At 44.5% G+C, this 27,658-nt stretch overlaps 1 pseudogene; it reads left to right on the top strand.

The window, feature by feature from the left end:
* LOC149445472 (uncharacterized) overlaps window positions 1-27,658 on the top strand; it is a 96,177-nt pseudogene that overhangs the window by 21,629 nt on the left and 46,890 nt on the right.

Here is a 27,658-nt window from a genome sequence, read left to right as displayed (position 1 = left end):
ACTCTCGGGACATGTAGTTCCGGGCGCAGTGCAGGATGTTTTCTTACATTTATCCCTGTTGCAGGCAAGCAGCAGCTAGGCACGCTCAGTGTCTGTGACACTTGTTCAGACAGCACACTTCCCTCCTCCCTCCTCGCATAGACGGGGGAGGAGAGAGATTCTGTTTTGCTCCGACTCTTCCCGCCCCTCTGCTCTGTGACTGCCCCGTGGGGGGGGGAATTTTGAAGATCCATCTGGTTGTACAATTGGTGATGTCTGAGCCTGCAGAGAGCAGCCTGGGGGTGAACGATCTCTGCTCTACCATGGAGCTTTCCCCACCTCCTTCCCTTCTCTCCTTATCTACCTCCCCCCTCCCTGTTCTTCCAGCAGCTTCACACTTCACTATTCCATGTCCAGTTAGCAGCTGAGCTCTGATGTAAGGGGGGGACTCTGCTGAGCTCTGATGTAAGAGGCGGGGACTCCGCTCAGCTCTTATGTAAAGGGGGCACTCTGCTGAGTTCTGACTTCTGACGTAAGGGGGGCACTCCGCTGAGCTCTAACGTAAGGGGGAACACTCCGCTGGACACTGACATAAGGGGGGGGGACACTCCGCTGGACACTGACGTAAGGGGGGGGGACACTCCGCTGGACACTGACGTAAGGGGGGGGACACTCCGCTGGACACTGATGTAAGGGGGGGACACTCCGCTGGACACTGACGTAAGGGGGGGGGGGGGACACTCCGCTGGACACTGATGTAAGGGGGGACTCCGCTGGGCACTCATGTAAGGGGGTAAAGATGGGGACTTTGATGCAAGGGGGGACTCTTATGTGAACATGGTGCTCATCCTGACTGCTGCACTCTACAGTTCCAAGAACAAGTATGTGAACCCCTTGGGATTACGTGGGGTTTTGCATGAATTGGGCATAAAATGTGCTCTGAACATCATCTAAGTCACAACAATAGAAGAACACAGTCTGCTGAACATAATAATACACAAACATTTCAATCGCGTTGAGGTCAGGACTCTGACTGGGCCACTCCAGAAGGCGTATTCTGTGCTGTTGCAGCCATTGTTTTGTTGAATTACTTGTATGCTTTGGGTCATTGTCCTGTTGTATCGGCTCATTAAGGCAGACCATACATTACTCATATTGTTCATCCAATCAGTGGGCTGAACAGAAAACAAAATGATCCAATCCTGGAGGATACTGGAGCTTGATTTGTCTGCTCAGCATGTGCTTGTACTGAGCACCCAAGTGCTCCCATGTGCATCAACCTTCATATTCTCCACCCTGGCAAAGTCATTTCATGCTTTATAGGGACATCCATCCATTGACAGTCCTTCGTGATAAAACGTCTCATTCAGTAATAGTAGAACAATAAACACCGGATTTATATATGGTTTGGGTTCCATTATTATTTTTATCAGGACAAGTAGATTGTCATGAGGGACAAGTAGTTTCGGCCCCCGATTTAGTCCCTTGGACAAATAGTTTTTTGATAAATTTCCACATCACTGGGACTGCTTAACATTTAGTACATTTCCAAGGTCCTGGGTCCTCGGCTTGCTGGATCAGAAATCCCCTTTTCTCTGTTGGGTTTGTTTGGTCTCTGAACTGGTTTTGATGAGTTTTAGATCTGCAGACAAGGAATGATAAATACGATCCTTCCTATGACTTGTTTGCTCTGAGGCAGTGCTGTGAAGTCAATGTCGGCTCATCATGAGGTCCAGGAAGGGGAACTTGATGACTTTTGATTGGAGTTGCTGGATAATCAGGATAATTGCCCGATATCCGGCTGCAAGGCCCCAATCTCCGGCAGCCTGCTGCCTGACAGGAGTGATGTCACTGTCATTCTCTGCAGGAAGAGAAGGGACTGGATAGCAGGAGAATGCTGCTGGTGGAGCAGAGAGAGCTTTGGGGAGGACTCTGTTCTCCTCCCTCCAATGGCAGCTCAGTGTGGGTAGGAGGGGGACAACAGGGGGAAGACCTTTGGTTGCCAAATATACTGTAATATCCAGGACATTGTACAGAGTGGTGGTGGGTTCCTGGTGTGCTGAATTCCAGCACCGGGCACTGCCAGAGCCTGTGTCATGGGAAGGTATAGGACTGTCTCCGGAAGATGTTCAGCACTGACCCCTGACTACCTGTTAGTCTATGCGGAGCATACAGACCTCCTTTAGAAACAAGTGCCCACCAAGGGGTGAAGAACTGTCCTTCATTCCACTTGGACAATATTATTTGACCAGTGAGATGGTAAGAAGGTGAAGATTGCCTTCTTTTCTTGGCTGGAGTTCTGTAAGGAGGTCAGAAAGTAAGTTCAGGTAGGAGGACCATCATAGACCAACAGCCCCCTCCCTAACTCAGCGACTCCCTGAGCCATAGTACCTCCTCTTCTCTCAGAGATCTCCTATCAAGGAACCAAAGTCCTTCAGCTACTCTACCCCCTCAGAGAACTTGAACTCCACTACCCTCCAAGGGGCCCCAAAGTCCACCATCCTCTGTACCCCAAAAGAGACCCCTCAGCTCCCCTTCATCCATCAGAACCCTTAGAGGACCATATTACTAGAATTTATCTCCACAATAAGGAGAATGTTTCCGGCCCGGAAGTGGGGGAATGTTCTGCCCCTGAAGGGGTTCATCTGGGTTCCCACACTATATATGTGTGTATCATCATCTGCTGGAGATAAAAGACGTCACAGTGACTATGGAGGAAGAGGACGGACATGACTATAGAGGAAGAGGACGGACATGACTATGGAGGAAAAGGATGGATGTGACTATGGAGGAAGAGGATGGATATGACTATGGAGGAAAAGGATGGACGTGACTATGGAGGAAGGGGACGGACATGACTATGGAGGAAGAGGACAGACATGACGGGGGGTTACTGGGTGTAAATAGGAAATAACATCTTATTACCTCCTCTGTTGCCACTTTCACCAACGTCTCCTTGCTGGTTTCTACCATATGGAACTTCCTGTCTTTATTCCAGATGACTTCCTGTCTTTACCCGGCATCACTTCCTGTTTGTACCCAACATCACTTCCTGTTTGTACCTGACATTTTCTTTCTGTATTCCATAGAGACCTTCTGTTTGGGTATAAGTGAGATCACCACCTTGTGGATTTCAGAGGAACTGCAGAAACATAAAAATATCTACCTTACAGGGCTACCAGGGAAGTTCAAAAATAATAAATAATAATAATAAATAGCTCTTATGTTTAATAAAGATATTTTATTACATATAGAAAAGTCTTAAAAACACAGAACACAAAAACCAAATGTATAGTTAATAAAACAGATACCACCAAAACTGATCCTTTTGTTGAAGAAAATGCAAAAATACATCCTAAAGTATAAAAATATCTATCAATCCACTGATAATGAAGATGTTAGACATAAATGACAAGGATGTAATGGTCACAGAGGAATGGTGGTGGAGATCTCTCACAGTAAGAACACTTCCTTGAATGGTTCTATAAATAAAGAATGAATCCTGGAGGGAATAAAGCTGTAAAGCAATAAATAATATATAAACTGGGCCATCCACTTCATCCATAAAGACATTGTGATTGAAGATCTTCTAGATCACATAGAAGGAGGACTCATCCATGATTTCATACATTTGTTTGGAAGGATAGAACAATCCTCAGAAGGGAACATGTAGGATGACAGGAAAGGCTCCTGACTGGTGAGATCCTCCAAACATAATGATGACATCCATGAACTGGAGCGAGCTCGTTGGGGTGATAAAGCCAATCTGGAAACACTGTGTAGACGTTCTCCAAGAACTCAGCACACTCCAGGTGTGGAGAAAGTCTCCAGGTGGGTTTAGCCTGTCATTTATCATAGGTAGAAATGTCCACACATGGACTTCCACAGGGACCCCCAGACTACATATAGAACTTGGAGGTTCCTGTAACATGGAACAGGATTTTGTGTTGCTGGAAGACTGGTCAGAGCAGTGGAAATTGCAGCTCAATGTTTCTGAATCGTGGGCTGGGGATGGGTAGCGGGTACAAAGCTCCCTGGGATGGGCACACTTTCAGGGACAGATACCAGTCCAGTGATGTAGTGTCACACAGTGCAGTGTTTATTGGTACTATTTACAGGTGCTGTACAATGTTCCACAAAGTAACGGCAAAAACCTCAAAACCAAAATCCTAGCCGTGTCCCGGCACTAACTACACAAACACGATTCCTGACTATCAGGGTACTGGGGCAGTGGCCATTTTTTGTTCTGTTGAATTGTTGGGGAGGAGACACACTGGACACCTTGGCTGCCATTGTGCTTACATGCTGCTTGTCCGGTGCGCTCCTGTACCTTTAACCACCTCCTGTCCGGCCGTTGTATATAAACGGCCGGACAGTGGCAGTGCAGGGGTGGGTGGCCATTTATAAATGGCCTCCCCGCCCCCTGCTTGTGTGCGCTCCCTGGGAGCATGCAGCACCGCAATCCAGTGCCCGCTGTTTCCTCCAGACACAGTGGAACACCATTCATCTTACGGGACCTCTGTGCGAGGTCACTATCATGTGATCACTGATTGACCAATCAGTGATCACATGTCACTTCTGACATCATTGCTTACTACGTGTTAAATCTGTAAATGATCACAGAGGTCACATATTACAGGGCCATTCACAACAGCCTTGTACCATGTGACAAGCTGTGACCAATCACATCTCACACAGTATTTCTCAATGGCTGCAAGAATGCAGCCAGAGAGAAGGAGAAATTATTCCTCTTTATGGGTGTAAAAGCAATCGGTGTAAAAAATAATTTAAAAAATCTTCATCACCCCCCACAGGTAGTACAGTGTCACCATGGTGACAGTATGTTAAAAAAAAAAAAAATAATAATAATAATAATATAAAAAAAATAAAATAAAAATGTTAAAATATTTTTTAAAAATTATAATTTTTGGTTATAAACTAATTTGGGTTATTTTTTGTTTTACCAAAAAGATAACGGAATACATTTTGGCCAAGATGTATGATGAAATATTTATTTGCAAAATTTTGTAAGAAAAACACTTTTTTTCAAAATTTTTGGACTTTTGCACTTATAAAGCAAAAAAATAAAAATACCACCAAAATAAAGTTTTATCTGTCTCAAAAAATGCTAAAAAAATCATATGGGTACAGTGTTGCATGACTGCGCAATGGTCATTCAAAGTGTGACAGCGCTGAAAGCTGAAAATTGGCCTGGGGGGGGGGGGGGAAAGTGTCTGAACTTTGGTTAAAGAGGGGTGGGCTCCCTCAGGTCCACCTGCCCTTGGTCTAGCCATTAAATACATGTGCCTCTACTATGGGGGTTCAATTAATTTGTAGAGTTAGGACTACAGAATATCGGGGTGCCGTGACGTGGCTCTGTAGCTTACAATGTGATTGCAAATGTGTGCTAACTAAACCCGTTTTAACGCATACTGTTAGACGGGGTAATTAGGTTTGTTTGCAGGCTGGCTGGCAAGTTGAGCCGGGAACTTTTCTTTTTTGTTGTGTGACATGCGTTGCCCGTTCAAGTGCTCCTTGCTGCGAAGGCCAGTTATAGACTGGGGCAGCGGCCATTTCTTGTCCTATCAGGGTGAGCAAGCCTAGTGCTTGTCAGTCTCCAAAGATGCAGCTTTACCCCAAGAAACCTTTGGAGGACCCCTGTCTGAGGAAGGCTGGACTAGGCAGTCATATATTTCTGTCCCCCTTGGTGGGAGTGGAGGTGACCCCTCTATCAGTGTAGCGATCCCCCCAAAGGGGGTAAGTTTGTTCACTCCACCACTCTGCCTCCCAACCCCAAGAACTGTCTCAGCCCCAACTGACACCCCTGACAATAGTGAAGTACAAGGACCAATGAAAAGCACACACGGTATAATAAACACAGAGATCAGCTTTACTGTAGAACCTCTATGGGAAGTAATAAACATGAACAACAGGTATACGTTCGGTGAATCCAGAGAACAGCAAATCCTGAGACCGGAAGCAATATAACTCACTTTTACACTCAGGCTGCTTTCAGGGGATTCCAACCGTGAATAACCCCAAGAGCAGAGGAAACACTTACATGGGACCTCAAAGTGGGTCTAAACCCCTTTACATAAACTCAGCTCTATGATGTCCAAGCAGGAGGAGAGCAGAAGGATGACTCTCTGTGGTGTCAGACTTCTCCCTTCTAACCCCCGACACCACAAGCCCAATAGGCAAACACTGCGCCCAACTGATGCTTCATAGCTACTTTCCAAGGTAGAGCTATTCCCTCCCACACCATGCAATATAGAGGCCTGAATACGCATGCGCGTGCACTTACACTCCTATGGTAAAGTATCATTGTAATCCCGTGGCAGGATTTGTATAGCAAAGCAAACACTGTGTCTGTATAGCAGAGCCATCTACACAACCCAGTGCCTGGTGAGTATGGGAGAAGTGTCATGTCTCTGTGTGCCGTGTTCCTGTCATCTGCCAGGGGGCAAAATCCCTCTCACCAGATCCTGGGACTAAGGCCCAAACCATGGTCCTGGAAATGACCGGCTCCTGTGGTCACCTCACGATGAGCCCTTCACACTGTCGGTGTAGGCACTGTACTGTAGGCCACATCTCTCAGGTTGGATGTTCCCTGACTGATGCAGATACCTAAACATGGAGTGAACTGACCCTGAGCACTTCTCTGCCAGGTCCAGACTGTCTCCTGCCACATGCAGACTGCCTCCCCTCAGGAAAAACAAGATGGAGTCCTTCACTCTGCTCTCACTAAGCATGCTGGTCTCTGTAGTTCCATCCCTCATATTAGCCTATCAGGCCATTTCTGTTCAGGACTGCATATCCCACAATGCTTTGCAGCTGCACCTCCTGCTTGAGAAAGTCCCTGTCATTGGCTCCTTTAATACCTCTTCTGATTGGCTCTCTCTGTATTACAGTCTGAGAGGAGAAGGGAGGGGCTGAAATCCCTGACTGCCTTGTGTGTATCCAGTGCAAGTGTCAGATTTCACAGGAGATGCCAGTCAGCAGGTTACAGCAGTCACAGATAGGAGTCATTTCCTCCCCTACACAAGGATCTACAGTCCATACACACCCAGCACAAGGCCGGGGTCACACTACCAGACGCTTCTCGGGGCTGCAGTTCCTCTGAGCTCCACAAGGTGGGGATCTCACTTCTGCCCAGACAGGAAGTCTCTATGGAAGACAGGAAGTGATGTCAGGTACAGGCAGGAAGTGATGTCAGGTACAGACAGGAAGTGATGTCAGGTACAGGCAGGAAGTTCCGGGTGAGAGCTGAGTTGGGAGGAAGCAGAGAGAAGACGTTGCTGGAAGTGGCAGCAGAGGAGGTAATAAGATGTTATTTCCTATTTACACCCAGTAACCCCCCATCATGTCCATCCTCTTCCTCCATAGTCATGTCCGTCCTCTTCCTCCATAGTCATGTCCGTCCTCTTCCTCCATAGTCACTGTGACGTCTTTTATCTCCAGCAGATGATGATACACACATATATAGTGTGGGAACCCAGATTAACCCCTTCAGGGGCAGATCATTCCCCCACTTCCGGGGCCGGAACATTCTCCTCATTGTGGAGAGGTGTCACCTTCTCACCTCATCAGTCTATACTAATGGATTATATCACTTTTATAAGTGGCGGGGAATAGAGAAATCTATGACATCATACTGACCTTGCAGCTCCTCCTCCCAATGTCCTCCATCCAGAGTCAGAGAATCCTATGACATCACACTGACCTCACAGCTCCTCCTCCCAATGTCCCTCCATCCAGAGTCAGAGAATCCTATGACATCACACTGACCTCACAGCTCCTCTCCCCAATGTCCCTCCATCTGGCTTTTTCCTGATGCTCTTAGGATGTGGGGTCCCTTGGTATCCTCACATGTAAAGTGGGACTGTTGGTCCTGCGTTGTATGTAATGACATCAGAATGCTGCAACAAGCCTATACCCTGCGTAGTGTGGGGGTCCTGTGGGGGGAAATTATACCTCAGCCTGAAGTGGGGCTTTAATAAAATGGAGACCTGAATGGAGAGGTGAGGAGGATTCTGGGAATATCATTTGATGTGACTCTTTGTGTTCAGATGTAGAGTTTTCCTCCTGTGAAGTCTGGAGATCATATGACATCACATTGCCTCCACCTCCCTCCCTGATAGAAGAGAGAAAGAAGAAGAAGATTCTAGAAGTCACCAGAGAGATCACTGAGCTGCTGACAGGAGAGGTGAGCGGTGCCGGGAATTCTGGGACATTCTCCAGTAACAGACAAGGGATGTGTCTGGATGGTGACTGTATCATTGTGTGTGTCAGGTTCCTATAAGGTGTCAGGGTGTCACTGTCTATTTCTCCATGGAGGAGTGGGAGTATTTAGAAGGACACAAGGATCTCTACAAGGACGTCATGATGGACAATCAGCCGCCCCTCACATCACCGGGTAAGAGGAGACTTTATTGTAAAGGAGAGAGCAGTACGGAGGATCCACCTAGATCCCCCATCATCTGATAAACACATAGAAACAATGGATTCAGTCAGTGTGTGTGTTTCCTACAGATGGATCCAGTCATGGGAACCCACCAGAGAGATGTCCCCGTCCTCTGTATTCCCGGGATTCCACACAGGAAGGTCACACCATCCCTCACCATCATCAGGTAGATGATGACAATTATTGGTAGTTGTGATTTATACACAGCATGTTTGTTACAATGAATGTTTTATTATATCTTTCAGAGTGGAATCCTCGGGGATGATAATATTGATGTTAAAGAAGAGTATAAAGAGGAGGATGAGGAGTATGGAGTGATGGAGGAGTTTTCAGAAGGACATAAGGATATGATGGAGCCACCTAATACCAGGAACCCACCAGAGAGATGTCCCCGTCCTCTGTATTCCCGGGATTCCACACAGGAAGGTCACACCATCCCTCACTATTACAAGGTTGGTGGGCTGGAGGATCTAGAACATGAACTCATGAAGACAATGTGTGGATTTTGTGTGTGATGTCACAATCATAAATCTTACATTTTACAGATGATATTTTCTCTCATTTCCTTGATTTAGAGTGGAGATCCAATCGATATAGAATTTGAGGTGAAAGCAGAAGAAGAAGAGGTGTATGTGAGGGATGATCAGCAGTCTATGGAGGAGGATGGAATAACGGGGACATTTATAGAGGAGGACACTCCTACAGAGATCAGCACAGGTGGGTCATGAACACTAAATCCATTCCTCCACCCATACTGCTCACTGATTGGTCCAGAGTAGGGCGGGGACTGGGTGATATCAGCCTGTAATCCCCTGGTCACTTTCCTGAGCTGTGTTCCCCGACCTGTATTCCTGGATTTCTCTCGGATAATCTTCCTTCTCTGTGCTGCAGACACAATTTATGTATCTAGACTGGATTTATGGAGGTTCTGGGGTTCAGCTGGCAGCAAAATGTTCATTTTCACAAGTGTTAAGATACCTAAGCACCTTGGACAAGTGATTTTTTTCTTCTTCCCCATGCCCGAGTATTGTAAGATGTCTGACAGAACATTTCTCCCAGGGTTCCTTGCTCTGTGGTCTGCTGGCTGTGCCGGGTGGAGGGATATGTCTGTAGTGTCTCAGACCCAAGTCACTGAGTGCAGACTCAGGAGATGGGAGGCAGCGGTGTGGGATCTCTGCAACTTGTCTCATGTAGACATTTAATCTTCCACTGATTACTGAATACCAATATTATGAGTCCTGACCCTTACACTGTATAATTTATATTGTACATTACATACTCCTGACCCCTGCACTATATACTCTATGTTGTACATTACATACTCCTGACCCCTGCACTATGTACTCTATGTTGTACATTACATGCTTCTGATACTGTATAGTCCTAACATTTGTATCCTATATAATAGGTTGTACATTACATAGGCGTTACTTCTTTTACACCCATTTCCTTCCAGCTGGACATTTTATATCGGATGATGTGATTGGAGCACAGACTTTTACATGGTGATAATAATGTGATAACATCCTCCAACTTTGGACCCTTAAACAGAAAGTGATAATGAGGGAGGAGTCAATACCCCAATGATGGTGGTCTTCAGGATCAGTCCAGTCTTCATCTTGGTTGTTCTCCCCCCATCCTCACTCTCTGACCTCTGGTGGGGCTCAGCCCCGCTGTTCTTCATGACTAAATCATGGACTAAATCAGGAAGTGCAGTACTTCTTGTGTTGGGAAGATGGCGATGAGTGATAGAGGGGGTGGGGACCCTCGTCCTATAATCCCCTCATCACTGTCCCTCCTATAAAAGACAGTTCTGGTTGTTTCCTCACTCTCTGACTAAGGTCCATGAATAAAGAAATGACCTGGTAGGAGATCAGAGGAGCCATTTCCTAGTTCCCTTGAGGGTGGAATTGTAAGCTCCTCAGAGACCAAGCTGCCTGATGTGGGCGGAGTCCTGGTTTGGGGGAACCAATCAGCTCCTGTCTAGTAATCCTCTTTGTCTTTGTATTTTAGTCCATGGCCGGGAGATGAGGAAAACCTCCGAGGATTGTCTCACTTTGTCTCCAGACTGGAAAGTAGAAGATGAGGACATCACACAGTATAGTCCAGGAGAAAACCCGGCTCCCTCCAATGTCCATCCGGCACCACCCAGTGTAGATGGACCATCGGATTCCTCGTATCCTGAGGAACCTCAGACTGTGCGGGACCGGGCCGGCCTTCCAACAGGGAAGAGGTTCTCCTGTACTGAGTGCGGGAAAGGTTTCCATTATAAATCCCAACTTAATAGGCATAACAGATGTCACACGGGGGAGAAGCTGTATTCCTGTCCAGAGTGTGGGAAATGTTTTTCACATAAGTGCCATCTTGACATACATCAGAGATCTCACACGGGGGAGAAGCCGTATTCCTGTCCTGAGTGTGGAAAATGTTTTTCAGTGAAGTGCAGTCTTTACAACCATCAGAGATCTCACACGGGGGAGAAGCCGTATTCCTGCCCTGAGTGCGGGAAATGTTTTTCTCATAAGTCACATCTTGACACACATCAGAGAACTCACACGGGGGATAAGCCATATTCCTGCCCTGAGTGCGGGAAATGTTTTTCACAGAAGTCCAGTCTTTACAAACATCAGAGATCTCACACAGGAGAGAAGTTCTATTCCTGTCCTGAGTGCGGGAAATGTTTTTCACATAAGTCACATCTTGACACACATCAGAGATCGCACACAGGGGAGAAACCGTATTCCTGTTCTGAGTGCGCAAAATGTTTTTCACAGACGTCCAGTCTCTACAAACATCAGAAATCTCACATGGGGGAGAAGCCGTATTCCTGTCCTGAGTGCGGGAAACGTTTTGCAGAGAAGTCCAATCTTTACAAACATCAGATATCTCACACGGGGGAGAAGCCATATTCCTGTCCTGAGTGCGGGAAACATTTTGCACAGAAGTACCAACTTTACACACATCAGAGAATGCACACGGGGGAGAAGCCGTATTCCTGTCCTGAGTGTGGGAAATGTTTTTCATGGAAGTTCCATCTTTCCAGGCATCAGAGATCTCACACGGGGGAGAAGCCGTATTCCTGTCCTGAGTGCGGGAAACGTTTTGCACAGAAGTACCAACTTTATCCACATCAGAGAATGCACACAGGGGAGAAGCCATATTCCTGTCCTGAGTGTGGGAAATGTTTTTCTGTGAAGTGCCATCTTTCCAAGCATCAAAGATCTCACATGGGGGAGAAGCAATATTCCTGTCCTGAGTGAGGGAAATGTTTTGCACAAAAAACAGATCTTGTCACACATGAAAGGTCTCACACGGGTGAGAAGCCATATTCCTGTTTTGAGTGCGGGAAATGTTTTTTAGACAAGTCCAATCTTTACAAACATCAGAGATCTCATACGGGGGGAGAAGCCGTATTCCTGTCCTGAGTGCGGGAACTGTTTTTCACAGAACTCCTAGCTTTACAAACATCAGAGATCTCACACAGGGAGAAGCTGATTTCTACTTGTTAGTGAGGGAAATGTTCCTCACTGAAGTCCTGTCTTCCTGTACATCAGGGGTCCCACACAACCCTGGAGGTGTATTAGTACCTTGAGTGCGGGAAATGTCTTCTAGATGAATGTTGCTGGACATCCCAGCTCTCATGTGGGGAAGAAGCACACCCTGATATACACCTCAGATATACTCCATGGCTGATCTTCATCATGGAAGAAACAGTTCCTAAGGAGATCAGAGGCCCCCAAAAACATGGATGAAGTGTGGGACCGGGTCGGCCATTGATGGCAGGAGAAAAAGAAAAATGGAGTCCTGCACTGAGTACAGTTTGTGGTGGGAGATTTGACAAACACTTGGAAGTTGATTATGATTACTTTGTGGACAAATGTCCCAAGCACTCATTAGGCCCACAGTTGGAGGTGAGGACAATACTTGCATGGTGGGGGATCACTGAAGAGGTGGGTGGTAATAAAATGTCCCAATTCTAGAAGAGTGACTGATGGTGTACACATGGAAGCAATGGATTTGTGTGTATACCGGGAATGAAGGAGTGATTGGTGAATGCACATATTGCGACTTTCCCGTGTCTTTCTCCATACATGTTTCTTCTTGTATGTTTCCCGTGATACAAATGTCTGTGTATATGATCGGCACATGATGGTCTGTCTATGACAAACGTTTCATTGATCTGATCATTTCCATGGTGATTGTGGACACATTGGCCCTGATTTACTAAGACGTGAGTCTACCAGCAGACTCTGACCATTCAGGCAGACTCAGTTAAATCAATGAGGATCTGTCAGTCCTCTGAGCGGCGTCTAGCAATCTCATTGATGAACGTCTACTTTACTATTAGTAAATGTGGAATCGCGTCTGGCACATTTTTAGGTGCAATACCGGATATGTTCACTAGATGGCGCACAAGCACAGGCTTTGTACCATTGGCGCTTTCCTGTTGGCATAAGAGAATACTTAGAATGTAACATAATTAGTACACCGAGATTAGAATTGTTTTGTTTTTTTGCTGTTTCTCCAAAATGATGAGACAACTGATGCATTTACTAATGAATGTCATACATTCTATTTTCAGATGTTAAACATTTTCACACTTATATCTGAAATAATTGGGAATGTCTAGTTCTAAGCTCCCAATATAATGATATATCTTCCTTCTCTGTAATCATGTAACTATTCTATGTTAAGGTATTAATGCGCATGGGTTATACACATCACACATCTGGGGGTGCAGCGGTATGCTGGCAGCTATGGGTTAGTCATCCAGCTCCATCCATCCATCCATCCATCAGGGTGGGTGCCCAAATGGTCCTGGGGAGGAATTAGCTCAGCCACAGGAGCCAGAAAGGTGCTTAATAGTGTAGACCAGTCACAAGGGTGGATGACCTTTCACGAGTTCATGCACTACTGTCCGTCACGGATAAACCACACGTGCCATTCATAGGCACTCTCTGAGTTGGTACTCTCACACCAAGGACATTCCATTATTCACGAATGATTAGATGAACTTTTTATTAACACCATTTACCATTTTACATCATCATTAATGGGCAGCACAGTGACTTAATGGTTAGCACATCTGCCTTGCAGTAAATGGGTCATGGGTTTGATTCCTGACCATGGCACCTCCTGCATGGAGTTTGCATGTTCTCCCTGTGCTTGCATGGGTTTCCTCCGAGTACTCCAGTTTCCTCCCACACTCCAAAGACATGCTGGTAGGTGTATTGATTCCTCTCCAAATTGGCCCTAGTGTATGAATGTGAGTTGGGGGCCTTAGATAGTACACCCCTTGAGGGTTAGGGACAGATGTGAATGTACAATGTATGTGTAAAGCACTGCGTACATTGACAGCACTGTATGTTCTGTCTTGGCATCGGTTGTACTTGTGGCGAGATTCGTGTAGGCCCGGTCTGTAAGAATGTGTGCAGCAAGTTGAATGATCGCCTTAACAGATAGTTTACTCAATGAATAACAACTTCAGAGGTGTCTTCCAATGCTTCTTTATGCTTCCAGGTAGCAAAGGTATGAACATAAAGGTGTTTTCATAGGTCCATTTCCAGTGATGTCACACAGCTTCCTCACTTTACAGTGTCTTCATAACCACTAAACAAAAGGGGAGTTACAACAGGAAATGGAGGGTGGAAGCAACCAACTAGTCAGAAACAGCAGGGGTGTGTGGATGATACCAAATAGCATGATAACATAACATGCAATAACAACTGCTATACAGTAAAGCTGCGTGGCAGCACACTGTAAGAGTACCTAAAATAAATAAATTATTGCACTTTTTGGATTTTCCATGCGTTGATTGATAACATGCATTTATAGCGCTGCACTATTACTTTAACATATTTCTATTCTGGGACTGTTGCCAATACCCTGAGTGCTAGCTGCTACCTTCATATCTATACCGAGATTTATATTGATCTTGTGTAATACCATTTAATAGTCTATATAATTTGACCAGCGCTCGCTGTATCATTATTTGTAAACAATGTAACTATTCTACATTGCAGCTCAAACTCTGTCTCCTCCAGTGGCTGAGTGGTTAGAACTCAGAACTTACAGCACTTGGATCATGGGATCTAATCCCAGTCATGGCTGCATCTCAGTTTGCATGCTTTCTCTGCACGGGTGTGTTTCTGCCAACACTCCAAAGACATGCTGTTAGGGTAATTGGGCCTAGTATATGTAAAAAAACAAAAAATTGGTTGTTCAATCAGCTGACATTACCACCAACAGCAAAAAAACATCTGATTTTCGTCCCGTCTACAGCCGGCATTTTTACTTCTGTCCCTTGCAGAGAGCTCTGCTATTATATTTTACATGAAAAGTATTGCGGTTGCCACATTGTATCCATTTTGGATAAAGATGTTTTTATTCGGATACAAATAGATACATTGTTGCAACCGCAAGACTTTTCATGTAAAATATAATAGAGGACTGGAATTCTTCTTCCCAACTTTACCAATAGAAAAAAAAAGTGCCAAAACCCCCATTAAACAGCCGACCAATTAACCCACTAATGGTGCAAAAATTGGCCGATTTTTTTTTTTTCGGTCGATTTTCGACCCATCTATGGCCTGCATTAGATTGTAAGCTCCTTGACATTTGGACATGAATGCCCAAATTATGGAGATCAATTTCTAGGGTTCTGTCAGTGCCAGGAATATAGATCAATTAATTAAGATTTTGGCTACTGACTAGAAAGTGGAAAGGGAGTGAATCTTACCTGTGTCCTGTTCTTCTGACAAGTTTGAAATTTTCAATTTTCCTTCTGTTTATATTTCATTACAACTTTATCTTCTCTAAGGCTGAGTTCACACTAGCTTTGTCAGCAGGTGTCAGACAGGCATTTGGTTAGCGTTTTTATGCTTCTCAAACGCCTATGAAAATTCTGCACATGGCAGCACACAGCGCTGTTCACACTGAAGCGTTAGCATTGCATCACGGCAAAACTGGCGCCTCCTGTCGAGTCATGAGGAATTGAAGCCTCGCATTCAAGTCTATGGTGCCGCTCCTCAAATGCCTGGCAGACGTTTGCGATGTGATTGCGAGGATTTTTTGGAGCGTCAATACAATTTAACTTCATTACAGGCATTTGTGGCGCAGTTCTAACTCTTGGTAAATGCTTATCACATGCCTCAAAACCGCACATAGGGCATTTGGGGAGCATTTGAGGAGCGTAACAAACGTTTCCCAGACACCTGTCCAATGCTATGGGGGCGTATGGCAAGAGTTAGAAATAAAGTCACGTGTGAAAGAGCCCTTAAATCTCTCTCCTTATACATCTTGACCCCACCCCCTCTGTCATCACCTGTCCCCCTTCCCCCTGTCATCACCTGTCCCCCACCCCCCTGTCATCACCTGTTCCCTCCCCCACCCCTGTCATCATCTGTCCCCCTCCCCCACCCCTGTCATCACCTGTTCCCCTCCCCCCCGTCATCACCTGTTCCATCTGCCAATCTATGTATCCCCGCCCCACTCTTTTTATGTAACTATTTATTGATCTTGTTAATGTGTCTCATTTCCTATCACCTCCAGCTCAGATCTCACATTATTATACGATTGCTGATTGTATCTCACCTCTAGTCTGATTGAATTCACAATTCCTGGTCAGTCCCGTTCCCTGACCTCTAATAACCTTTAGGGCCAGTTCACACTACATGTGTTTCAGTTGCTTTTTTTGCATCCAAAACGCACAGAAAGAAGGTTATATGGTTGTCAATGTCATAGTTCACATCAGCGCTTGCAGTTCCAGTGCGTTGCAGGTGCTGCCAAAAAAGTCAACCAGGCTGCATTGTTTATGCATAGAACTGTACTGGAACACGGTAAAACGCCCTGGAACGCACATGTCCCTAATTAAATTTTAGAAAAAGAGAGGGGGAAAAATGAACTGGAATGCATAAAAAAATGCACTGGAACACGTCAAAAATGCATCCAAACTGCACTGGAACACACCAAAAACACATCCAAAATGCATTGGAACACACAAAAAACGCATCCAAAATGCAGTGGAACACACCAAAAACACATCCAAAATGCTCTATGGGGACACAGCAGCTGTATGAACACAGGTTGTCATCTGACAGGTGTGAAGGCGTGGGGAAGTGGCCCTGAATGCTCACTTTCTGTGTTCAGGGCTGTACACCTGCACCCATATGCTTATCAAATTATGACCTGCAGCATTTCCATAGTGTAACATAGGTTGCTTGCAAACGGCGACAGACACAAAAACAAAAAACTGATTCCCACGCTACAGGCCACAGCACCCATGTGAATGAGCCCCAAGACCTCCATTACACACACAGCTTTATCTATGAACTCAGTACAGTTTTATCATTTAGATTTCACAGGAATATGGTTGGGATTATGTCCATTAATAATGTTTTTAGTGTATTTTTACCATAAATATAATTTGGATATTTTCTCTGGCGGTGGGGGGCTGTCAGGGATGCTGTACAGGGCCCTGTGATATCTAACAGTGGCCCTGGGTGTATGCTTGTGTCTATGCCACCTGTATAGTTAGGAAGAACCTTGAACCTCTGCTATGTACCTCAATGGATCTAGGAATTGGACATGTTTTCAACTGAAAATACAACAATTATTAGTAATGTTTCCCCAGCAAATGAGGATCAGCTCCTTGGTGGAGAACAGCGATCTCGCCATGTCCAGATGTGGTCTGGAATTCCACAAAAGAACAATTCACAAAACTAAAACATAGACTTGTAAATGACCACTAAACTCTCCTAACTACACTCCCATCCACTAACACTCCCCACTTCCACTTCCGGGTGTTTGCAAACGTCCTTCCCCAAATGTCATGACGTATTTCCGGTATGACAGCTGCTCCTCCAACAGCCGTCTTGGCATTGATTTATGCACCATAGCAATTTTACATGCGGCTCCATTGTGTATATGACATTTGCAAATATATGTTTGCAGTTCTATTGTGGATTTGGCATTGGTGAATGTATGCTTGCAGCTATACTGTGTATATGACATTGGTGAATGTGTGCTTGCAGCTCTACTGTGTATATGACATTGGTGAATGTGTGCTTGCAGCTATACTGTGTGTATATGACATTGGTGAATGTATGCTTGCAGCTCTACTGTGTATATGACATTGGTGAATGTATGCTTGCAGCTATACTGTGTATATGACATTGGTGAATGTATGCTTGCAGCTATACTGTGTGTATATGACATTGGTGAATGTATGCTTGCAGCTATACTGTGTATATGACATTGGTGAATGTGTGCTTGCAGCTATACTGTGTGTATATGACATTGGTGAATGTATGCTTGCAGCTATACTGTGTGTATATGACATTGGTGAATGTATGCTTGCAGCTATACTGTGTATATGACATTGGTGAATGTATGCTTGCAGCTCTACTGTGTATATGACATTGGTGAATGTGTGCTTGCAGCTATACTGTGTATATGACATTGGTGAATGTGTGCTTGCAGCTATACTGTGTATATGACATTGGTGAATGTATGCTTGCAGCTATACTGTGTATATGACATTGGTGAATGTGTGCTTGCACTATACTGTGTATATGACATTGGTGAATGTGTGCTTGCACTATACTGTGTATATGACATTGGTGAATGTATGCTTGCAGCTCTACTGTGTATATGACATTGGTGAATGTATGCTTGCAGCTATACTGTGTATATGACATTGGCGAATATATATTTGCCAGTTAAGGCCCAAAGTCAACATAAATTGGAGGCCCAATTTATTACTGTTAAGAGGATTGTAGAAAAAGAATAGCTAGCTGCACATTGAACATGACCTATTCATTGGTACAGAACATGATCTTGTGGTGCAATAGAGGGCTTTTGGTTTGTTTGGACATACTTGCACATGTGCGCTCTAACAAGGAAGATTTGGGCATATTATATAGCTAACAACAATAAGTGTTAGGGGTGCTAGTACATTTATTTATGGTACTTATATAGCGCTGTCAATTTACACAGTGCTTTACATATATATGTTGTAAATTCACATCAGTCCTTAACCCTCAAGGGGTGTACTATCTAAGGTCCCTAACTTACATTCATATATATACTAGGGCCAATTTTGACAGGATCCAATTAACCTACCAGCATGTCTTTAGAGTGTGGAAGGAAACAGGAGTACCCAGAGGAAACCCACACAGACACAGGGAAAACATGTAAACTCCAGGCAGGAGGTGCCATGGTTGGGATTTGAACCAACAACCCTAGTACTACCAGGCAGAAGTGCTAACAATTTAGCCACTGTGCTACATTCAACTAGAACATGAAATAATCCCCCCCCCAAAAAAAATACATAGTCCAAATGTTTATTGATCAAATACACATTCCACATTTATTTGGACAGCAACAACAAGTAGGTACATTTAATTTCTTGGTAAAAAAAAAAAAAAAAAAACAGGATTGATGTTGCTAAAATAGAACGGTCCTGCTCATAAGAGCTTACAATCTAAAAGATTATACTTCTAATGAACTGTGCTTTCACAGGTTACAGCAGGAAACAAACAGTTAATATAAATCACGTATTAGGCTTATCTATCCACAAAACAAGCTGCAGATCAAAATATCAATATAAAAATACATACGTGCCAAAATAACACCTCCCACCTCCCCAAATCCCCGACACATACATTTCTCACCATGTTTGTCTGAAAACTGCATTTCAGTCTAAATAAAGCAAACTTGGAAGAGCAGAGCAATGGACATGTGTTAGGATTACAATGCAAAGATAATAAACACAATCATTGTATAATAACACACAAACACACCTTAGAAGAAAGAACATGCAAAACATTTACAGCCCACATCAAAACACAGCGTGTGACCTGGGGCAATTCACCACAATATCTCTTCCTCCCCCAAACACAGCGTGAGTGTGGCCTGGGGCAATTCACCACAATATCTCTTCCTCCCCAAACCACCACAGACAAGGACTTGCAGAAATAATGTAGCCTGTGCAAGGAAAAAATCAGCCCCAACTGCATCTCTTTATATAAGGTAGGCCACACCCACCACTGTCATTCATTTGGTCAGAGAAAGTGTTTGCACCTGATGAATCCTCTTCCCACCTGCGTTAGCCCTTGGTATACAGGCCCCACAAATTAGAGTCAGAAAGAAAGCCACAGTGAAGTGTACCTGTGCAGCATACAACAGAACATTGAACAGGGATGTGAAAGGGAACCCTATTGGCAATATTTCTTGGCCCTATGGGCACACTTCACTCCAGATTATCGCATGAGTTAAGGCAGTCACATGACCACATCTCGCATGCAATACTGAAAATGTCAATTCACTTTTGCTAGTATGCGGCATTTCCCATAAATCGGAAAAACACTCAGGAAATCAAACATAAAAAGGCCTTACACTGCGGTCACATCAAAGCCGATTTGGCATTGTAACCCGTGTGTGTCACCTTGTGTGTCTGTACCCAGGCCAAACATTCCAGGGGGTGGAGACTTCTGATCCGGGGGCGGAGACTTCTGATCCGGGCCATATGGGGGATTTCTGTTATCATTATGATTTAAAAAGGAGCCAAACAACTATGTGATTATAAATGGCTTCATATGATCACTATCCCAATAAAAGACAGTTTTTTGGCAGATCAGTCATATTTTCAATATGAATACCAAAATGTCACAATTTCTGCCAGGGTATGCAAACTTTTGAACACAACTGTGTATATATATATATATATGTCTATATGTATGTGTGTGTATATATATATATATACTGTATATGTGTGTGTGTTTATGTATATGTGTATATAGTGTGTATATATAATAAAATATATAATGCTCAGTACATAATTGTCATAAAATAATGATGTTGATCACTGAAATTAATAACAAAAGTATGAATACAAATACACCGTGTTTCAAATTATTATGCAAATGATATTTTTGTCATTCCCCTCAATAATTGAAGTAAATAATAGTCGGCATAATTCTCAGGTTACAACTATTAAGAGTACAATTCACATTTTATTGAACAAACCTCCTAATGATAACAGGATTTTTGTTCCAAATTATTCCGCACAGGAAGTTTCAAAACACTTTATAGGTTGTAAAGAACTGAAAATTGTCATTTGTTGTGTTTGCAGCATATTTACTGAAATCAAAAGCTATTTCAATCAAACTTTTAACAACATTTTAACTTTGTAAACATTTGAAGCGGTCACGTTACATTGTAACATAGGACCCCTTATCTGATAGCAGATCACAAGTCTTGCATCCATTGAACTTGGGAGTTTTTGGACAGTTTCTGCTTGAATTTGTTTGCAAGATGTCAGAATAGCCTCCCAGAGCTGCTGTTTGGATGTAAACTGCCTCCCACCATCATAGATCTTTTGCTTGAGGATGCTCCAAAGGTTCTCAATAGGATTGAGCCAGGGGAGGATGGAGGCCACACCATGACTCTCTCTCCATTTATCCCCATAGCAGCCATTGATGCAGAGGTATTCTTTGCAGCATGAGATGGTGCATTGTCATGCATGAAGATGATTTTATTATGGAAAGCATAGTTCTTCCTTCTGTACCAGGAAAGAAAGTGGTCAGTCATAAACTCCACATACTTTGCAGAGGTCATCTTTACACCTTCAGGGACCCTAAAGGGGCCGACCAGCTCTGTTCCCATGATTCCGGCCCAAAACATGACTCCACCACCACCTTGCTGACGTCACAGCCTTGTTGGAAAAGGGTGGCCGTCCACCAACCATCCACTACTCCATCCATCTGGACCATCCAGGGTTGCACGGCACTTATCAGTGAACAGGACTGTTTGAAAATGAGTCTTCATGTATTTTTCTGCCCAATGCAGCCGTTTCTGCTTGTGAGCATTGGTTAGGGGTGGCCGAATAGAAGGTTTATGCACAGTTGCAAGACTCTGGAGGACTCTACACCTTGATGTCCGTGGGACTCCAGAGGCACCAGCAGCTTCAAATATCTGTTTGCTGCTATGTAATGGGATTTTAGCAGCTGCTCTCTTGATCCGATGCATGGATCTGGCAGAAATCTTCCTCAATGTGCCTTTATCTGCACCAACCTGTCTGTGCTCTGAATCAGCCACAAATCTCTTCATAGTGCGATGATCACGCTTAGATTTTCGTGAAATATTGAATGTTTTCATACCTCGTCCAAGGCATTGAACTATTTCACTCTTTTCGGCAGCAGAGATCCTTTTTCTTCCCCATATTGCTTGAAAATGTGCTCTGCTTAATAATGTGGAACGCCCTCCTTTAGGAGTTTTTCCTTAAATTGGGCTCACCGGCCAATCTAATTATCACAGGTGTCCCAGATTGTTTTCAGTGATCAAAAGAGCCCTGACACACAATGCCATCCATGAGTTACACTGAAAAACAAAAGATTTAATCTTTGTGACACTTAAATGGAATTTGCAGAATAATTTGGAACACGGTGTAGTAATAAATCCATGATTCAGCTTTACCTGTACATTGTGATTAGAGCATATCGATCTTTTGCTGAGTGATTTGCATTAAATCCATGTTATTAGAGATCGTAAAATGCTTCAGCAACTCTTTAGAACTCTTTCCAAGTGATCAGACGGGTTTAGAGGAATATTATGAGGAAGTATTGTGTTCGATGTGTCAGAATTGTAACAACGGCAGTGGAGAGAGGAACTTCAAACAATCAATCAACAGCAGAGGCTGCTCAGATGGCGGTGGAATGCACGCCGGCATGTAACCACAGTGGGTGCCTGCTCAATGCGTTCCAGCCGCCATCTTTACTTGTCACTGGAGGGCATATCACAGGAGGTGCAACCGAGAAGCCGCTATGTAAATCCGCCCATATGTAAATCCGAACAGACGGAGGGCGGCTGCACACAGCCACAGTCTACTGCTCACTGCGTCGTCACTTGCGGGATGGAGAGCCCAGGAACCAACGCCTCCATCCCACAACACAAGGAGGGATGGAGGGGCACAGCGCCCACCTTGCACTAGATGGAAGAGTTTATGGATTATGATCCAAAGGAGGAAGGAAAAAAAGGGGAAATTATGCAAATAACTTAAAAAATAAAATAAATGATTAACGAACAATTGATGGACCACAACACTGGTAAATTGAATTGATGATGCGACGTACGGTGAAGATGCCGATTTCCTTGCGATTTGAAAAACTTCTGACAGATCTCTATGCAAATCGTCACAAAAGTAGTACATGTACTACTATAGAAATCAGTGTCGGAAACGCACCCATGTGACCGCTCTAATAGCAGACAATAGGGTGCAACTTGACATACGATTTGCAAGCCTCATGTCATGCAAATCACATGCCAAGTCGCACTCAATGTTACTGCTATTAGAGCATTCATATTGGTGTGGTTCAAACTTGGTTGGAGCTGCAACAATTTCTAAATAATGAATACACTACTTTTCATGTGATTTGCAGAGAGATCTGTGTCAGATGTGTTGCAGATCGCACTTTAAATCAGCATGTCCCCCGACTTTGAAATCATGTGACTTCACTGTAAGTCCCATGATGTGACCGTAGTGTAAGTCGCACCACTTCAAAATCTGCTTTGATGTGACTGTGGAGTTAGCCCCCAGTCACATTGGGTGCAATTTTGCATACAATTTGCAAGTCGCAGGGCATGCAAATCGAATGCCAAGTCACATCCAGAGTGCACAATTTCAGGTGCGATTTGAGAATTGAAATTGTACCGGATATCGGATCTAATGAATGTGGATGTGTCTTAATGTAAGCGATTTGCTGCAGCACAATTTCAAAAGTAGTTCTTGTCTAACTTTTTCAGCATTTTGTAGCGATTTCACATATAGACTACAATAGAAATCGCAATGCAAAACACAATTGAAAACGCAATAACTCATTGGTAAATCTACAGAAAATACGGTGAAAAAAAAGCAAAATTTAAATCACATCTAGTGTGAGCCAAGCAGACAATCCAACAAAGGAAATAAATCTTTGAAGGCATGAGGTATCTGCATGCTCAGATAAGGGTCTGTTATGGATTTGCGAGGGGGGGGGACTCCATGCCATTATTTTATTTTTAAATCCTTTTCTCTCACTCTTCTCATGGTTTGAAAAACCTTCCCAAAAAGGGGGTGGAGTGTAAACCAGCATTATCCAATCAATCATTAGTCCAGGCCCTTATCTCATCCCATCGTTTGACATTCACATAAGGTGCTACTTTAAAGGTGTTTGAACAGACAAGGCCTCATTCTAATTCACATTCTGGGGATCATTTAAACAGAAAGCAAAGATGCTGCCACCAGCACATGTATGTTAGGGTAGTCACACGGAGATCATGCAAATTCATTGCTGTGGTTGGGATTCAAACCAAAAAGCTTAGCGTTGTAAGATATGTTGGGGGGTGTGATCGCCGGTATTTGTATGACACCGCCCCTCACATAGCACACCAATAATATGTTGGGGGGGTGTGATCTCCGGTATTTGTATGACACCGCCCCTCACATAGCACACTAATAATATGTTGGGGGGTGTGATCGCCGGTATTTGTATGACTGCACCCCTCACATAGCACACTAATAATATGTTGGGGGTGTGATCTCCGGTATTTGTATGACACCACCCCTCACATAGCACACTAATAATATGTTGGGGGGGTGATCTCCGGTATTTGTATGACACCGCCCCTCACATAGTACACTAATAATATGTTGGGGTGTGATCTCCGGTATTTGTATGACACCGCCCCTCACATAGCACACTAATAATATGTTGGGGGGTGTGATCTCTGGTATTTGTATGACACCGCCCCTCACATAGTACACTAATAATATGTTGGGGGGGTGTGATCTCCGGTATTTGTATGACACCGCCCCTCACATAGCACACTAATAATATGTTGGGGGGTGTGATCGCCGGTATTTGTATGACTGCACCCCTCACATAGCACACTAATAATATGTTGGGGGTGTGATCTCCGGTATTTGTATGACACCACCCCTCACATAGCACACTAATAATATGTTGGGGGGGTGATCTCCGGTATTTGTATGACACCGCCCCTCACATAGTACACTAATAATATGTTGGGGTGTGATCTCCGGTATTTGTATGACACCGCCCCTCACATAGTACACTAATAATATGTTGGGGGGGGTGATCTCCAATATTTGTATGACACCGCCCCTCACGTAGTACACTAATAATATGTTGGGGGGGGGTGATCTCCGGTATTTGTATGACACCGCCCCTCACGTAGTACACTAATAATATGTTGGGGGGTGTGATCTCCGGTATTTGTATGACACCGCCCCTCACGTAGTACACTAATAATATGTTGGGGGGGTGATCTCCGGTATTTGTATGACACCGCCCCTCACATAGTACACTAATAATATGTTGGGGGGGTGATCTCCGGTATTTGTATGACACCGCCCCTCACATAGTACACTAATAATATGTTGGGGGATTGTGATCTCCGGTATTTGTATGACACCGCCCCTCACGTAGTACACTAATAACATGTTGGGGGAGGTGATCTCCGGTAATTGTATGACACCGCCCCTCACATAGTACACTAATAATATGTTGGGGGGGTGATCTCCGGTAATTGTATGACACCACCCCTCACTCTAGTGGCCATAATGAGGTATTACTTCCAAAATGCCTCAAATCAGGAAAAACAGTTCCATACCACATTATGGCCACTAGATGGAGACAATGATCATAGGAAATCCCTGTATGAAAAGACCAACATGTAACATGGCTGAATGAATGCTGGTCATATTAGTCCATCTATTCTCTAAGTGGGGTGGTATCTATTGGGCCAATCTCTTTAACAAACCACACATAATATCGCCCTTCAAAGTGAAAACAGAAATGATTTGCAGAAAATCAAAAAGTAGAAATATTTTCAGGTGGATCCCCTCTACACAGACCCCATATGTAGACATAGAACAACAAGCTGTGTTCCCTCTCGTGCCGCACTCCTCCAACCACCCAAACCCACACAGAAGCCAAGGGAAATAATGAGAGGAAAGTTCCCCCCTAGTATGGGGCAGAGTTCTCCTTCCCTCCTGTTGGGGAATGGGAGAAGGATGGACTGAAGACAGAGAGACGCTTCGGGGTCACCACTGTTCTGTAGAGCCTTGAAATGAAGGACATCAACTTCAGAAGTTCTTGTTGTCTGTGTAAAGTTCCCCGATAACGAGATCTGGGCTCTCCCGGCTTCTAGCTCTGTAACCCGCTACATCATTATCAGGAAACGCAACTCCGACACCCAAGAAGGGCTGAAGTTGTGTCCTTCATTTCCAGGATCTACGGACCACTCTGCACCCCAACATTTACTGCACTTCATCCATGTCTTTGGGGGCCTCTCATCTCCTTATCAACTGTTTCTTCCATGATGAAGATCAGCCATGGAGTATATCTGAGGTGTATATCAGGGTGTGCTTCTTCCCCACATGAGAGCTGGGATGTCCAGCAACATTCATCTAGAAGACATTTCCCACACTCAAGGTACTAATACACCTCCAGAGTTGTGTGGGACCCCTCATGTACAGGAAGACAGGACTTCAGCGAGGAACATTTCCCTCACTCAGGACAGGAAAGTGGCTTCTGCCCCGTGTGAGATCTCTGATGTTTGGAAAGATTGAAGTTACTTGAAAAACATTTCCCACACTCAGGACAGGAATACGGCTTTTCCCCCGTGTGACATCTCTGATGTTTGTAAAGACGGGACTTCTCTGGAAAACCTTTCCCACACTCAGGACAGGAATATGGCTTCTCCCCTGTGTGAGATCTCTGATGTTTGAAAAGATTGGACTGCTGTGAAAAACATTTCCCACACTCAGGACAGGAATATGGCTTCTCCCCCGTATGAGATCTCTGATGTGTGTTAAGATGGAACTTCACTGAAAAACATTTCCCACACTCAGTACAGGAATATGGCTTCTCCCCCGTGTGAGATCTCTGATGTCTGTAAAGACTGGACGTCTCTGAAAAACATTTCCCACACTCAGGACAGGAATACGGCTTCTCCCCTGTGTGAGATCTCTGATGTATGGAAAGAACAGACTTGTCTGAAAAACATTTCCCACACTCAGGACAGGAATATGGCTTCTTCCCCGTGTGAGATCTCTGATGTCTGTAAAGACCGGACTTCTCTGAAAAACATTTCCCGCACTCAGGACAGGAATATGGCTTCTCCCCTGTGTGAGTTATTTTATGCCTATTAAGACCAGATTTATAATGGAAACCCTTCCCACACTCAGTACAGGAGAAGCTCTTCCCTGTTGGAAGGCCGGCCTGGTCCAGCACAGTCTGAGGATCCTCAGGATACAAGGAATCCGATGGTCCATCTACACTGGGTGGTGCCGGATGGACATCCTCAGAGGTTTTCCTCATCTCCCGGCCATGGACTAAAAGACAAAGAGGATTCTCCCCCGTGTGAGATCTCTGATGTCTGTAAAGACTGGACTTACTTGTAAAACATTTCCCGCACTCAGAACAGGAATATGGCTTCTCCCCCGTATGAGATCGCTGATGTGTGTAAAGATTGGACTTCAGTGAAAAACATTTCCCACACTCAGGACAGGAATACGGCTTCTCCCCTGTGTGAGTTCTCTGGTGTGTGTAAAGTTTGGACTTACTTGTAAAACATTTCCCGCACTCAGGACAAGAATATGCCTTATCCCCCATGTGAGATCTCTGATGTGTGTAAAGACTGGACTTCTCTGAAAAACATTTCCCGCACTCAGGACAGGAATACGGCTTATCCCCCGTGTGAGATTTCTGATGTGTGCACAGATTGGTCTTCATTGAAAAACATTTCCCGCACTCAGGACAGGAATACGGCTTCTCCCCCGTGTGAGATCTTTTGTGCACATTAAGAATGGAATTATAACTGAAACATTTCCCACACTCAGGACAGGAGAAGCTCTTCCCTGTTGGAAGGCCGGTCCAGTCCCGCACAGTCTGAGGTTCCTCAGGATACAAGGAATCTGATGGTCCTTCTACACTGGGTGGTGCCGGATGGACATTGGAGGGAGCCGGGTTTTCTCCTGGACTATACTGTGTGATGTCCTCATCTTCTACTTTCCAGTCTGGAGACAAAGTGAGACAATCCTCGGAGGTTTTCCTCATCTCCCGGCCATGGACTAAAATACAAAGACAAAGAGGATTACTAGACAGGAGCTGATTGGTTCCCCCAAACCAGGACTCCGCCCACATCAGGCAG

The sequence above is a fragment of the Staurois parvus genome, unplaced genomic scaffold (genome assembly GCF_062004578.1).
Source record: "Staurois parvus isolate SC_StPar_1 unplaced genomic scaffold, SC_StPar_1.0 ptg000720l, whole genome shotgun sequence".
In the NCBI taxonomy this organism is placed as follows: domain Eukaryota; kingdom Metazoa; phylum Chordata; class Amphibia; order Anura; family Ranidae; genus Staurois; species Staurois parvus.
This window is presented reverse-complemented; position numbering and strand designations above follow the sequence as displayed.